The sequence below is a fragment of the Zingiber officinale genome, chromosome 5A (assembly GCF_018446385.1).
Source record: "Zingiber officinale cultivar Zhangliang chromosome 5A, Zo_v1.1, whole genome shotgun sequence".
Taxonomy (NCBI): domain Eukaryota; kingdom Viridiplantae; phylum Streptophyta; class Magnoliopsida; order Zingiberales; family Zingiberaceae; genus Zingiber; species Zingiber officinale.
In genome coordinates, this window is record NC_055994.1 from 151,188,143 (window position 1) to 151,201,031 (window position 12,889).

At 37.3% G+C, this 12,889-nt stretch overlaps 3 non-coding genes across 3 annotated transcripts; all 3 read left to right on the plus strand.

Moving 5' to 3' along the window:
• The first annotated feature begins 11,624 nt into the window (after positions 1-11,624).
• LOC121983666 lies at positions 11,625-11,714 on the plus strand. The gene has a single exon (XR_006112686.1). It is a non-coding gene; the product is annotated as a small nucleolar RNA snoR126 (small nucleolar RNA).
• A 67-nt stretch (positions 11,715-11,781) lies between these two features.
• Positions 11,782-11,871, plus strand: LOC121983662. The gene has a single exon (XR_006112682.1). It is a non-coding gene; the product is annotated as a small nucleolar RNA snoR8a (small nucleolar RNA).
• Positions 11,872-12,100: 229 nt separating this feature from the next.
• On the plus strand, positions 12,101-12,189 carry LOC121983663. Its single transcript, XR_006112683.1, has one exon. It is a non-coding gene; the product is annotated as a small nucleolar RNA snoR8a (small nucleolar RNA).
• Positions 12,190-12,889: the final 700 nt, after the last annotated feature.

Consider the following 12,889-nt stretch of genomic DNA (forward strand, 5'->3'; position numbering starts at 1 on the left):
GTTCGCAGAACTGGGTGGAGCAGATTGTCATCAGCAATCGATTAGCCGAGCTGGAGGACGAGTTGAAAAAACTCAAAGCTGCGGGAGACAGCAGACAATCGACGGCCGCCCTGGAGAAGGCCAAGAGGTTGCTAGAAGCCGAGCGGGGTAAGACTTCTGGCTTGACAAGCGAGGTTGCCCGCCTCGAAGCCTTAGTTAAGCAGCGGGACAAAGAAATTAAGACCGCGACCGCTCGGAAGCTCAAGGCCATTGATGACATGGACCTGATGAAGGTAGAAAATCGGGGGCTGGAGCAGCGGGTGAAAGAGCTGGACGACTCACTGACTGCCGAACGGGAGGGTCGCTCCGCCGATCAGACAAAAGCAGAAGGGGCCTTGCAAAATCTTCAAGCTGCTCTGGACGCTTCCAAGGCTACTCTCAAGGAGTATCAAGATGGAGAGCCCGGTCGATCGGCGGGGGTGCGCAAAGCCTTCGTCCGCTCGGACGAGTTTGGTGAGAAATTTAGTGACAAGCTCTCCTTAACTTTTGAGGAGGCCATCAAAGTGGCGGTGGAATACATGAAAAACAAGGGCCATGTTCCTGCCGATCTGTCCATCCCTGCCGAAGACCTGGCGACCATGATGGGCTCCATTCCTGACCATCTTTTTAATTTTGATGACTAAGAATGGGTGTTTGTGAGGTTATTTTGTAATTTTCTGCATGCATGCTGTTCGGGGCAAACACTATAAATTTTGTCTATCCGCCGGTCGGTGTGAATGAATTGTCTCCTTTTGTTATTTGCTCATTCTTCCAGCGTCCAATTTTTGATTTTTGCCTTGGTCTTAAGTTTTTTGTGCCCCAAGTACATTTTAACACGTCATCGACTAGGAGAGCGTCACGTGCCCGACGTCCGTTGATTCAGCGATTCGGACAGGATCAGTATTATTTGAAATTACTCAAGTTTTCTTTAGCTTGTTAATTTATCAAGTATAAAAGGACTACCTGATTTGTTTATGCCTACTGAAGCTTGGGATTTTATTTGTTTCGTCCGTTTTGATATCGACTCCAGTTCAAACTTCAAACCAAGTCTACTTTTCGTGATGTTTCAACTTATTTGATAAAGTAATCAAGACAAGTTTAGCTCAATTAAAATAAAGTAAATCGTTAAAATGATTATTTAAATTTATCTTGATTTTTTTAAAATAATTTTTGAGCTTGGTTCGAGGTTAGTCTGAGCTTGGTTCGAGCTTAGTCTGAGCTTGGTTCATTTAGATGTTATCGAGCTCTCAATTCAAATTTATTTAATTGTTTTGAATTTTTATATTTTAAGCTTGTTTGATTGGTTATTGAGATTGATAATATACATTTGTTGGTTTATTTTGAAATTTTGTTTATTTATTTATAATGTTGATAAAAGTTTTATTAATGAATAGGATTCACAAATATTGTTCATAAACGTTGTTCATGAATATTGTTTATTAACGTTGTTTATGAATATTATTTGTGAATAATGTTCACGAACATTATTCATTGTGGCAAAAGGCGAATACACTCGCCCCCAGCGCCCCCGCCAACCGGTCCCAGGGCCAACACGGAGGAGGTAAATCACGGGCGGCTACTAATATTTGGAATAGTGACTAGCACATAAGGGAGGTATTTATCTCAACTTTGCCGAGATTCGAACCTCATACCTTATTGTGGCCTGTTGGAATTTTCGAGCCACAAAAATCACTTTTTGCGTTGCGAAAACCTCGAAATCCCATGCTACCGGATCCGTGCGAAGTTATAAAACAAAATTTTCGTGTACATGTTTTCTAAACCTAGATCTACTCTAGATCTACATGGTAGAGAGATTACCCTTGATGCGAAGCCCTTCGCTTATCCCGCACGTCCAAGTTTGCCAGATCTCGAGAGTGTTCAAGTGGACACTCCTCTATACGTATCCACACGAATGATTAGGTGGAGAAAAATGAAACAAAAAGGTGTACTAGCACCTTTGAAGGTTCGGCCAAGGTGGAGGAGAGGGAGAACAAGATGAGAGGAGGAAGAAGATGAGAGGAGGAAGAAGAAGGAGGTTACAAAACCAAAATGAAACTCACACAAGAGTTAAAGTGGTCGACCACTTCAAAAAGCTTTTAAACCTCCATGGGATATCAAGAGTCAAGGCTCTTGATCTCCTTCATGAGGTGACACACATATGTGCTAGCCTTGATGATGTGACACATCATCATTAGTCCACTTAATGCTAACTCACAAATGGGGTGGCAATGGTCAAGTCAAACTTGACCTTTCATCTTCCTCTCAAGTCAAGTCAAACTTGACCACTTCTCCCCCATGGTTGATCAAATCTAACAATTGGTTCAAGTCAATTTTAATTTAATGAATCTCTATTCATTGAATTAAATTGGCTCAATGAGTCTAAGTCCAAATTAGACTCATTTAACACATGAACCAAATTGAGTCCAACTCAATTAGTTTACTTTGGATTACTCTTAATCCAATTTGGTTCATCACATGAACCTAATCCTCTTGGTTCATCAAATGAACCTAGTCTCCATCTAATTGCCTTTTGTATGTGACCCTATAGGTTCTTGTAACGTTGGCAATGCTCCTAAACCCATTTAGAAGCATAAGTAATGAGCGGTATCTAGCAACACATCATTACTACCCAAGTTACAAGAATGTTGAGATCCAACATCACCTTGTGACTACTAATTGTGACTCTTCACAATATGTGACAATGTTCTTCTATCTTAGACATCTAGATTGATCAATGTGAGGCATAGACTGTGTCATCCTCTAATCAATCTAAATCTTGAATTCCAAGTAGACTCACTCAATCGAATGAGCTCAACATCTCATATTGACTCATTTGTGTATGATCATGCACTTAGTGGTCTCACTCTATCAAGAATAATGATGCCACTCCCGTTATATAGGAGGGATAGATCCCATCTACATCACTCACATCCCTCCGCATAATTTGTTACATACCCAGTAATCGCCTTTATAATCCACCCATTTATGGGTGACGTTTGACGAAGCCAAAGTGTGTAACTCCTTATGTAGGGAACCATGGTGACTTCAGGTCTAAGGACTAATAGTCATACTAATAGCCACATGAGAAAGTATATGACACTCATATAACGATCCATGATACTTTCTCATAGCGGGTCATTCAGTATACATTATCCAATGCATACCCATGTGTCAACTTGATATCTCTATATCTATTATTTGTGAGATCAAGTCATCGAGTTGATCTACATGCTAGTCTCGTCGTATTAACATTGTCCCTGAATGTTAATACTTGACTAGGAATGATTAAGAGTAGTGTTCCCTATATCACCTCACTATCGATTCAACCAATCGATTGATAGAACTTTCTACTTAAGGACGCTATTATACTTAGTTATTTGGCACCAATACAAGTAAGTATAATAACCATAAACAAATGCATTTATATACATAGGAATATGATACAATGAGTTCATACAACAAACATCATATGATTGGCTCTAGGGCTCTAACTAACACTAACAAACACCTCATCTCTTACCAACATTAACGAGTTGGTTCAAGATTATTCTTTTTAGTTTAATAAGTTATTCAAGTTTATTCATTTAATTAATATTATATATATTAAACCAACATAAATAAACTCTTACCAAATTAAATATCAAACTTGTTTATGTATATTAAATTCATTAACAGCTCTAGTCCACACAAAGTTGATGGAATCAGCTAACTCCTTCACGTGCAGCTGAACGAAGAAAATATTTTTTTTTTCATATTTCAAGTTTCAACATCTATCTTCCTTAATATCAAACATCGCCTTTGAAGAATAAGAATTTTGTACATGGTTGTAGTAGTACTCTCTAGTTTGCTCATGATCACATAGAGAAATATTCTTGACCACCAAATTAACTTATGATACACCCAATAGAGAGAAACCTTCGATTTTTGTGTTAATTCATTTTTTATTGTTGATGTGGCGGGTATAAGGGCATACACATGACACAATTAGTCCAAAGTCAAATTGCTCGGTCAAAAATCAAGTTGAGGGGTAAGTATCCGCTTGGAGCAAGCCATACCCAAGTTGAGGCTCGACTCCCCTCAACCTAGTCGCCCTGACTCCCGACTCAGTCTCACCTAACTCCCCTGACTCCTCCAATGTGGGTTCACCCGATGCCCCCCGATGCCAGCTCACCTAACTCACCCAATTTCCCCAACTTGATCGCCCTGACTCCCTAGCACGGGTTCACCCAACACCCACGGTGTGAGCTCACCCAACTCACCCAATTTCCCCAACTCAGTTGCCCCAACTCACCCAATTTCTCCAACTCCCCAATTCACACTCATTCGACTTGTCTGACTCCTCTAGTGTGGTTCACCTGACACCCCCAGTGTGGGCTCACTTGACTAGCTCGATTCCTCAAACCCCGGTCGCCTCGACTCCCCAGCTTAGTTTCACTCGATTGTCCATCTCAGCCACTCCTAACCCCCCAGCTTGGCCCTATACCAGACAAATTCGAATGTGGGTGAGGAACGTGGAGGCCGAGATAAGCAGAGAACGTGGAGCGACCGGTGGTATAGATAAGGATGGGGGAGATTATGTGGCTGCCCCATGACCCAGACGTGGGATTCATACCTCCCTTCCGAAAGAAAGTATAAAAGGAAGCCCACTTTGGCAGGTGCAGACACGTATACAAAGGCATCTAAACTCATTTTCTCCACTTGTTCTTCTTTTGCCATGAGCCTATGCTAACTTTAGTGTCAGAGATATTTGTGTCGATGTCCCCCTCAACCCCCATTCTAACCTCATGTCTAGTGTTGCATAGATCACAGGAGGTCTCCTCATCACCAACTCATCAAAAAGCCCCTCAACGATAGTTGCTCTCTGATGACTCATCCGTCAACGATCTTAAATAGGAGCAACCTCCTTTCTAAAACTAAATAAACATGCTGATTTGTATCTATTACCTAGAACACTTCATATTTTCTTTGGATTTTTGCTTGATTCATTGAAAAGTTTTACAAGTTGCTGCATCTAATAAGTTTAGAAGAATAGATCAAACTGATGAAACATGTGATTATGCAAGTCTTTATCACAATGTGCAAGGAATACATGTACCCTTCTCTTCATTGTATCTATAATTTCTTCCTGGTCTAGCCAAAGTATTTTGTTGAGATCTTACCGGTCATCTCACGATGTTTATTACATGATTCACTACCAACTTTCTTTCTTTGATATGGTCATGAAATTGCAAATTTAGACGAGTGGACACAATATATAGAATCTAGCATTTTATGAGGTGATTAGTCAGAAAGAATACTATCTTAAGGTAGGGTGAATAAGCTACATATCATGATTCAATCAATTAGTTCAATCATGGGCGAATGTAAGGGATGGCTGGCCTAGGCTGTAGCCTAGGCCATCTTTGGTCCATTCTCTACCAAGTAGCATAGTAAAAAAAATTATTATGCCCAATGTATAAATTTAATTTAGCTCAGCCCAAAATCTAATTCTTATTTTCCTCATTCTTGTCAAACGTTAAAAGCAATTGAATCATTGATCATTTATTTCATTTCATATGAGTCACGAGAGATACACAATAAGCTGAAGGGTTAGGGTTTTGAGAAGTTGGAGCCTGGAGGCAAGGGCAGAGCTTGAGAGTTGAGAGAATTTTTTCTTGAGGTAATAAAATATAAGTTTAATTCAAATAGAACTAGAAAATTGGTTTATAATTCTCGATTTTTTTGTTTCAAGCCTGAAGTAGGGGCAGAGGTGTAGAGCTTGAGCCTTGAGAGAACTTTTTTTTTAGATAATAAAATATGAGTTTAATTCAAATATAACTAGAAATTGGTTATAATTCTCGATTTGTTTGTTTCACTGGTTACTTAGAGAAATATTTTTTTGTTCCACCTTTTGTTGGTTTCTAGAGATAGAGATTGTTTCTGTATGTGGGTAATACAAAACTATAGACTATATTTAATTATTTATTCTTATTTAGATGAATATTTGTAGAATTTAAAATTAATGATGTATGACTATTTAGTATTTAGTATTTACAAAATTATGAAAATTTTTGGTTGAAGCCTCATTCTTCTTAAAATTGTATTAGTTATTCTAGTTTTGTTTGAGATTATGTAACTGATCCTATCTGAAAACGGTGGAGACAACTAACTGAGAATGTGGTTCAGCAGTTGACCTTGTGAAGACTCCTCTCCAATTTGCAAAACTAAGAATGTCAGTACCAGGACAGGGAAGGGGTCACTGACGTTGGCCGTCTAATGCTCAAGTCAGTCACCAGAATAATAGAAAGATAGTAAAGAACTGTAGCAACAATAAAAGCTCTAGCACAGATAATGTATACCTCCGTCAGTGCATGGACCCTCTTTATATAGTGCTCTAGTAGCAGACGTGCATGCTTCTCAAGGCACGTGCATATTTTCCTAACTACCATATGAAAAGGTACATTAGAAAAGTGTTTCTGACATCATTTCTTAATAGGACGTGCAAATCCCTAATACGATAGTGGAAGATTTTGTCGTATGATTTGCCTGTTGACCATGCCCTGTTGTCAGTACTACTAACTCCCAGAAGGATATAATGAGCTAAGCAAGGGATCCCACCGTTTGGCTGAACAGGGGAGCCACTCGACCAGGATTCCCTGCCTGGTCAATCTCAACTGTTCTTCTCCACGGTCACTCAGCTCAGTAGGTGGTTCCTCGCGCGACCGGTCATGCGGTCTGGTCTGACTAGTCTTTGTAAGGTCAGTTGAGCCTCTGATATCCTCTCTATAATCGATCTGGTCGGATGAGCGATTTTCCCAAGCGAGCCTCTTAGCAGAACGGACCCTTTAGGCCCGCCCATCTCATTGTCGCCTGCTTAGACAACTTTGGTGACCAAGCGATTTCTTGCCTCTGATCACCTTGACTTTGACCTATACGTCGACTGTTGTTCATACCTTTGACTCATACTTGGTAGTCTCCCTTTTCCACCACATCAATAACTATTAATAATATAATTGGTTTGCTTAATAGGAGTTATTTTTATAGATTGAAAATGAAAAATCATCAACCTGCTATGAAAAGGGGAAAAACTTTATTATCTTTTTTTTTTTCAAAAAGAAGACAAATCTGAATATCCCTCAATTCTTAATGTCCCCCCTTCAGTAGCCACATCTTCTGAATTCATAGAGTCTTCACCTTATAATCTTGTCACATAATTATCTATTTCTATTGAACGTGATCTGAGAAAGAGAAAACAAATATGTGAATATCCCATATTTGAACGAGACCAAGTCTGACGAGCTTACTTAAATGTTGGACCATATCAACCGAAACTTTTGACACATCAATGAACACAATTTGGTAAGTAGACACGTAGATTCCAAGAACATTGGTATAGTAAGTTTTGGTGGTTGGAATACTCTTTTTTAATGGATAAGCCATATTGCTTTTATTGCTTTCTTTTTCTTACTGATCCTACTCAACCAAATCTTTCATCATTGGCTATCAATGGATTTAACAGTTGGAAGAGGGTGTGTAATGGAGATAAATGTGCATTTCTCATTCATGTTTGTACCTCATCTTCATCACAACATAATACATCTTTGAAAAAGTCCGAAGGTTTAATGAAACCATCTCACCATATTGACAAAGTAATGCTTGTTGTATCAAGCGAGGAAGTCCAAAAAAATCATTTGCATCTTAAAACCACAATTACAAGTGTTCGATAGCTTGCACTTCAAGGTTGTTCTTTCAGGAGGCATAACGAATCATCTAAGTCATTGAATCGAGGGAATTTTCTTGAAATGCTGGATGCTTTTGGATGGCTTAATAAGAAGTTGGGGATGTATTGAGTAGTGTTGTGAGAAATAATATATACACTTCTCCAGAAGTACAAAAAGAGGTTTTGGATATTATGACCAATAGAGTACGACATAGAATTCGAAGTGAAATTGGGGATGTAAACTTTTGTATTCTTGTTGATGAAGCACAAGATGAATCTAAACATGAGCAAATGACTCTTATCTTGAGGTTCGTGAATAGCAACGGGATTCTAATAGGATGATTTTTTGCAATCAAAAGTGTTAATAATACTACCCTATTGACTCTTAAAAACATTGTAAGTGATATTCTTGTTCATTACAATCCTCAAGCTCAGAACATGAGAGACCAAGGATACAATGGGGCCAATAATATGTTGGGTGCTTGGAATTGACTACATGTTTTGTTTCTTAAAAATTGTCCATATGCATATTGCATATATTGTTTTGCACACAAATTACAATTAACATTGGTTTCAGCAGCTAATGGTGTCTGAGATATTTGGGATTTCTTCTCTTATTTGGATAATGTTGTTAATAAGGTGACATTTTCTCCTAAGCGTATATGTGAATTGCAAATTATTCAAAGAAGAGAAATAGAGCATTTGATGGAAATTGGGAGAACATAATTCAGGGCGTGGGGCTAATCAGATTGGTAACTTGCAACGAGCGGGGGCAACTCGTTGGAGTTTTCATTATGACTCCTTAAAGAGTCTGATAGATATGTATGGTGCCACTTGTAAGGTGCTTAAGTATCTAAGTGAACATAGTCCAAATATAAGTTCTCAGGCTAAAGTTGGTGATATATATAAAAACATAACAAGCTTCGAATTTGTATTTGTCTTGAATTTCATGTGTAAGATTTTGGCCATCATTGATATTTTTGTGTCAAGCCCTTCAGAAGAAAACTCAAGATAGTTTGACTACAATGAGATTTGTCTAAGGTATAAATATTGTAATTCAAGGTAGATCCGCTACCTTAGCGGCCTCCTAATATCGGCACCATGGCTATGGAGAAAGGTAAATGCAGGTACACAGACCATAAGCACATGGTGGGGTAAATCTCAGGTCGTCAATTTCTAAGAATAGACCCTTGGCCATTATGACAAAGATGTCATGTGCCCACTGTTTGCGCTACACCTTGGGGGAAAAATTTATACAAGAAGTGACTACATTTTCCTCAAAACATGATGTTTACATACCTAACTTCAACCGTTCATATAGGGTTGGTCATTCCTGTGGACGGGAGTATCCTATAATTGAGCATCATTATCATTTTGATGTTTTCAGCAAAACAATAAATTTTTTTTCTGATGGAGTTAAATACAAGCTTTAATGAGACATCAATAGAATTCCTTTCTCTTAGCTCAACATTGGACCCTAAAAATTCATTTGAATTATTCAACATAGATGGCATTTGCAAGTTTGCAGAGAAGTTTGCAGAGAAGTTTTACCCTTAGGATTTTACAAAACAAGATATTTATTCCTTAAGAATCGGTTGCAACATTACCAGAGTGATGTGATTTCTGAACCTCGATTTCAAGTATCCACTCTTATGAATTATGTAAGGAGTTGGTTGCAAGTAGAAGGTCAGAGAATTATGTTATGCTAACACGACTGATTTATCTAATGTTGATACTACCCGTATCTACTGCTATAGTTGAAAGAGTTTTTTCATCCATGAAACATGTCAAAATTGTAATTCGTAATAAGATGGAGGATGATTTTCTTACTGATTGTATGACCAATATTGAGCGAGAATTTGTAATGAATATAGATGTAGACTCTATTATAGACGAATATTATGTTATAAAACATCGTCGTGCACCACTTAAATAGGTGAGATTGAATTATTGCTTTTGATATATTCTATTAATTTTATTCGTATATTTGACTTTTTAAAAAATTTAGCCACTCCTCTAGTCAATTCCTGGCTCCGCCCCTGATTCAATGACTTGAGGAATGTCATGCGTTTGAAATGGATATGTAAAAGTTTCCATTGATGTGCTCGATTTGTGCCATTTTGTTGGCACACTTGGCTTAGTTGGCCTTTAATTTGGACTTGCTCAACTTGAGTGACTCAATTGGCTCTCTTAGCTTGTTGACACGAGTGAGACAATTGACTCTCTTAGCACATTTGACATGGTCGATCATTCCAAAACTATAATAATATCCAACACAATTAGCTTAACTGTCTCGGTTTCCACTTTCTTGTCAAAATACCATGTATCAAGGTCTTGGAGAGGGTAACTTGATCGAACTCTAGCTCAAGTAAACTAATCAGCTTATTCAGCTCGATCAACTCATTCAATTAGGTCAACCTAGCTCGTTGAGCTCTATATCGTCGTCTAACTTTAATTTGGTACATTTGTTATGCTATTTGATGAATGGAATATGAATAGCTATTTTAGTAAGAATGTAATAATTAGGATTTGTAATGAATATATATGTAGACTCTATTATAGACGAATATTATGTAATAAAACATCATCGTGCACCACTTAAATAGGTGAGATTGAATTATTACTTTTGATATATTCTATTAATTTTATTCGTATATTTGACTTTTTAAAAAATTTAGCCACTCCTCTAGTCAATTCCTGGCTCCGCACCTGATTCAATGACTTGAGAAATGTCATGCGTTTGACATGAATATGTAAAAGATTCCATTGATGTGCTCGATTTGTGCCATTTTGTTGGCACACTTGGCTTAGTTGGCCTTTAATTTGGACTTGCTCAACTTGAGTGACTCAATTGGCTCTCTTAGCTTGTTGACACGAGTGAGACAGTTGACTCTCTTAGCACATTTGACATGGTCGATCATTTCAAAACTATAATAATATCCAACACAATTAGCTTAATTGTCTCGATTTCCACTTTCTTGTCAAAATACCATGTATCAAGGTCTTGGAGAGGGTAACTTGATCGAACTCTAGCTCAAGTAAACTAATCAGCTTATTCAGCTCGATCAACTCATTCAATTAGATCAACCTAGCTCGTTGAGCTCTATATCGTCGTCTAACTTTAATTTGGTACATTTGTTATGCTATTTGATGAATGGAATATGAAATAACTATTTTAGTAAGAATGTAATAATTAGGAATTTAATTTCATAAAAATAATAGATGTCTCAAGTTCATTTATTTAAAAAAAAATTAAAAATAATATACACATTTTCCATTAGAAATTTCTTGGATTCTCTTAGAAAAGAAGAATCAATATTAATCTCTAACTAAGTTTTTTTTATAGTTAAGAGAACTCAAATAACTAACTTGTTTTTTTAAAAAACATCTGTTCATTTAATATCAATTTAGTAAATTATTTATTTTATTTTAAAATTATTATCTACATTATTTTTTTCTTATTAAAAATATTTTTAAAAAAATAATAGAGAAGTGGGCCAAAGTCCAGCCCAGCCCACTAATCGAACCCACATTCTAGGGTTAGCCCTTTCCTTCTTTATAAACGGACAAATCCTTCTGAAGCAAAAATTGTCCTTCGCCTACCTCCGCCAATCCGCCTTCTTTCCGCTGCCTTCTCCATGGAAGCATTGATTCAGCAATCTTCTAATGTTCTTGTGTTATTTGTTTTTTTCTCGTTGTTTTTGATGCTTGGTTTGATGGATCGGGAGCTCATTCGCTCGCTCATCGCTGATACCATCGATGGCCGGGGTTTTTTGCTCCCCAAATCGATTCGAGGTGCTTTTTTGCCCTAAACTTCTTCTCAAAGTCAGTTCTTGGGTTATGCTCGCCTCTAAAATTCGCTATTTTTATCTCCTTTCCCTCGTCATTCGTTGTTTTGCCTTATCCTTGGCTGTGACGACAGATTACATTTCTCGATTCTGATAAATCTTTGATTTGTCGACCTCTGTGATGATCTATTTATGCGTGTCTGAGCCAATCTCTCCGATCTTGGTCCTTGCAAATCCGTGGCTGTTTTAGTGGATTATTTTCTTATGTGATTGATAATTGATGCTGTGATTATACAAAATTCCTCGTTCTGAATGCTGTAGAATTGGCATGACAGACCAATTTACACCCATAGAATATGAGCACCACTTTTTTGGTTTTTTTCAATCTTTCTTTTCTTAAATTTTCAATTATTTTTAGGGTTCTAATCCTTTTCTATCTTCATCCTCTCTCTTTAGTCGTTTCTACAATCTTTTGTTGCGCGCTTGTCATTTGCAATCATAATTTTTTAAATCTCGCCTGTTTTGTTCCTTACAAATCCGTAGATGTTTTAGTGGATTATTTTTCTTATATGTGATTGATAATTGATTCTGTGCATTTGGTGCCGTGATTGTACAAAATTCCTCGTTCTGAATGCTATGGAATTAGCATGACAGACCAATTTACACCCATAGAATATGAGCACCCCTTATTTTCTGTTTTTCTAATCTTTTTCATTCTTCAAAAAAGTTTTTTCCCCCAATTATTTTTAGGGGTTTAATCCTTTTCCATCTTTATCATTCTCTCTTTAGTTGTTTCAACATTTGTTTGTTGTTTGTTTGTCATTTTTAATCTGTTGTTTTTTTGTCAATTTGCTATTGTAAATGATAATGTTTTCTAGTGGTTTCAAATGATATTTTGTTTTTTTGATATATTTTGCTTATTTATGTGGTAAAAAGGCGAAATCGCTCGCCCCTAGCTCCTGCTGCACTCGACCCAAGGTCATCATGAGAGAGGTAAATCACAGCATCTTGAGCGAGCATGTGACAGGTGGGGTGAGTTGCACAGGGATCGGGGATTTATGTCCCGATTATCCTGAGTTTTGACCTCACGATTTTATGTGGCAAACATCCCATCACATATCAATTCGGATGACCTGTGGGATCATTTTTAACTTATTTAGCAGTTTCAAATGGTGTAGCATGTGTCTTCCATTTTATCACTTGATAATCTTTTAAAGTATTCATTGAAATAAATCAAAAATACCTGTAAATACTAACAAGGACACAGTGAAGAGTTCTGATAGGTAAAAAAATAACAATTTCTACATTTGTATCAAATGACATAAAAAACTTGTAAATATTCTCCTAAAACTTGTATAACATAAAAAAAAATTGTGCAAATTCT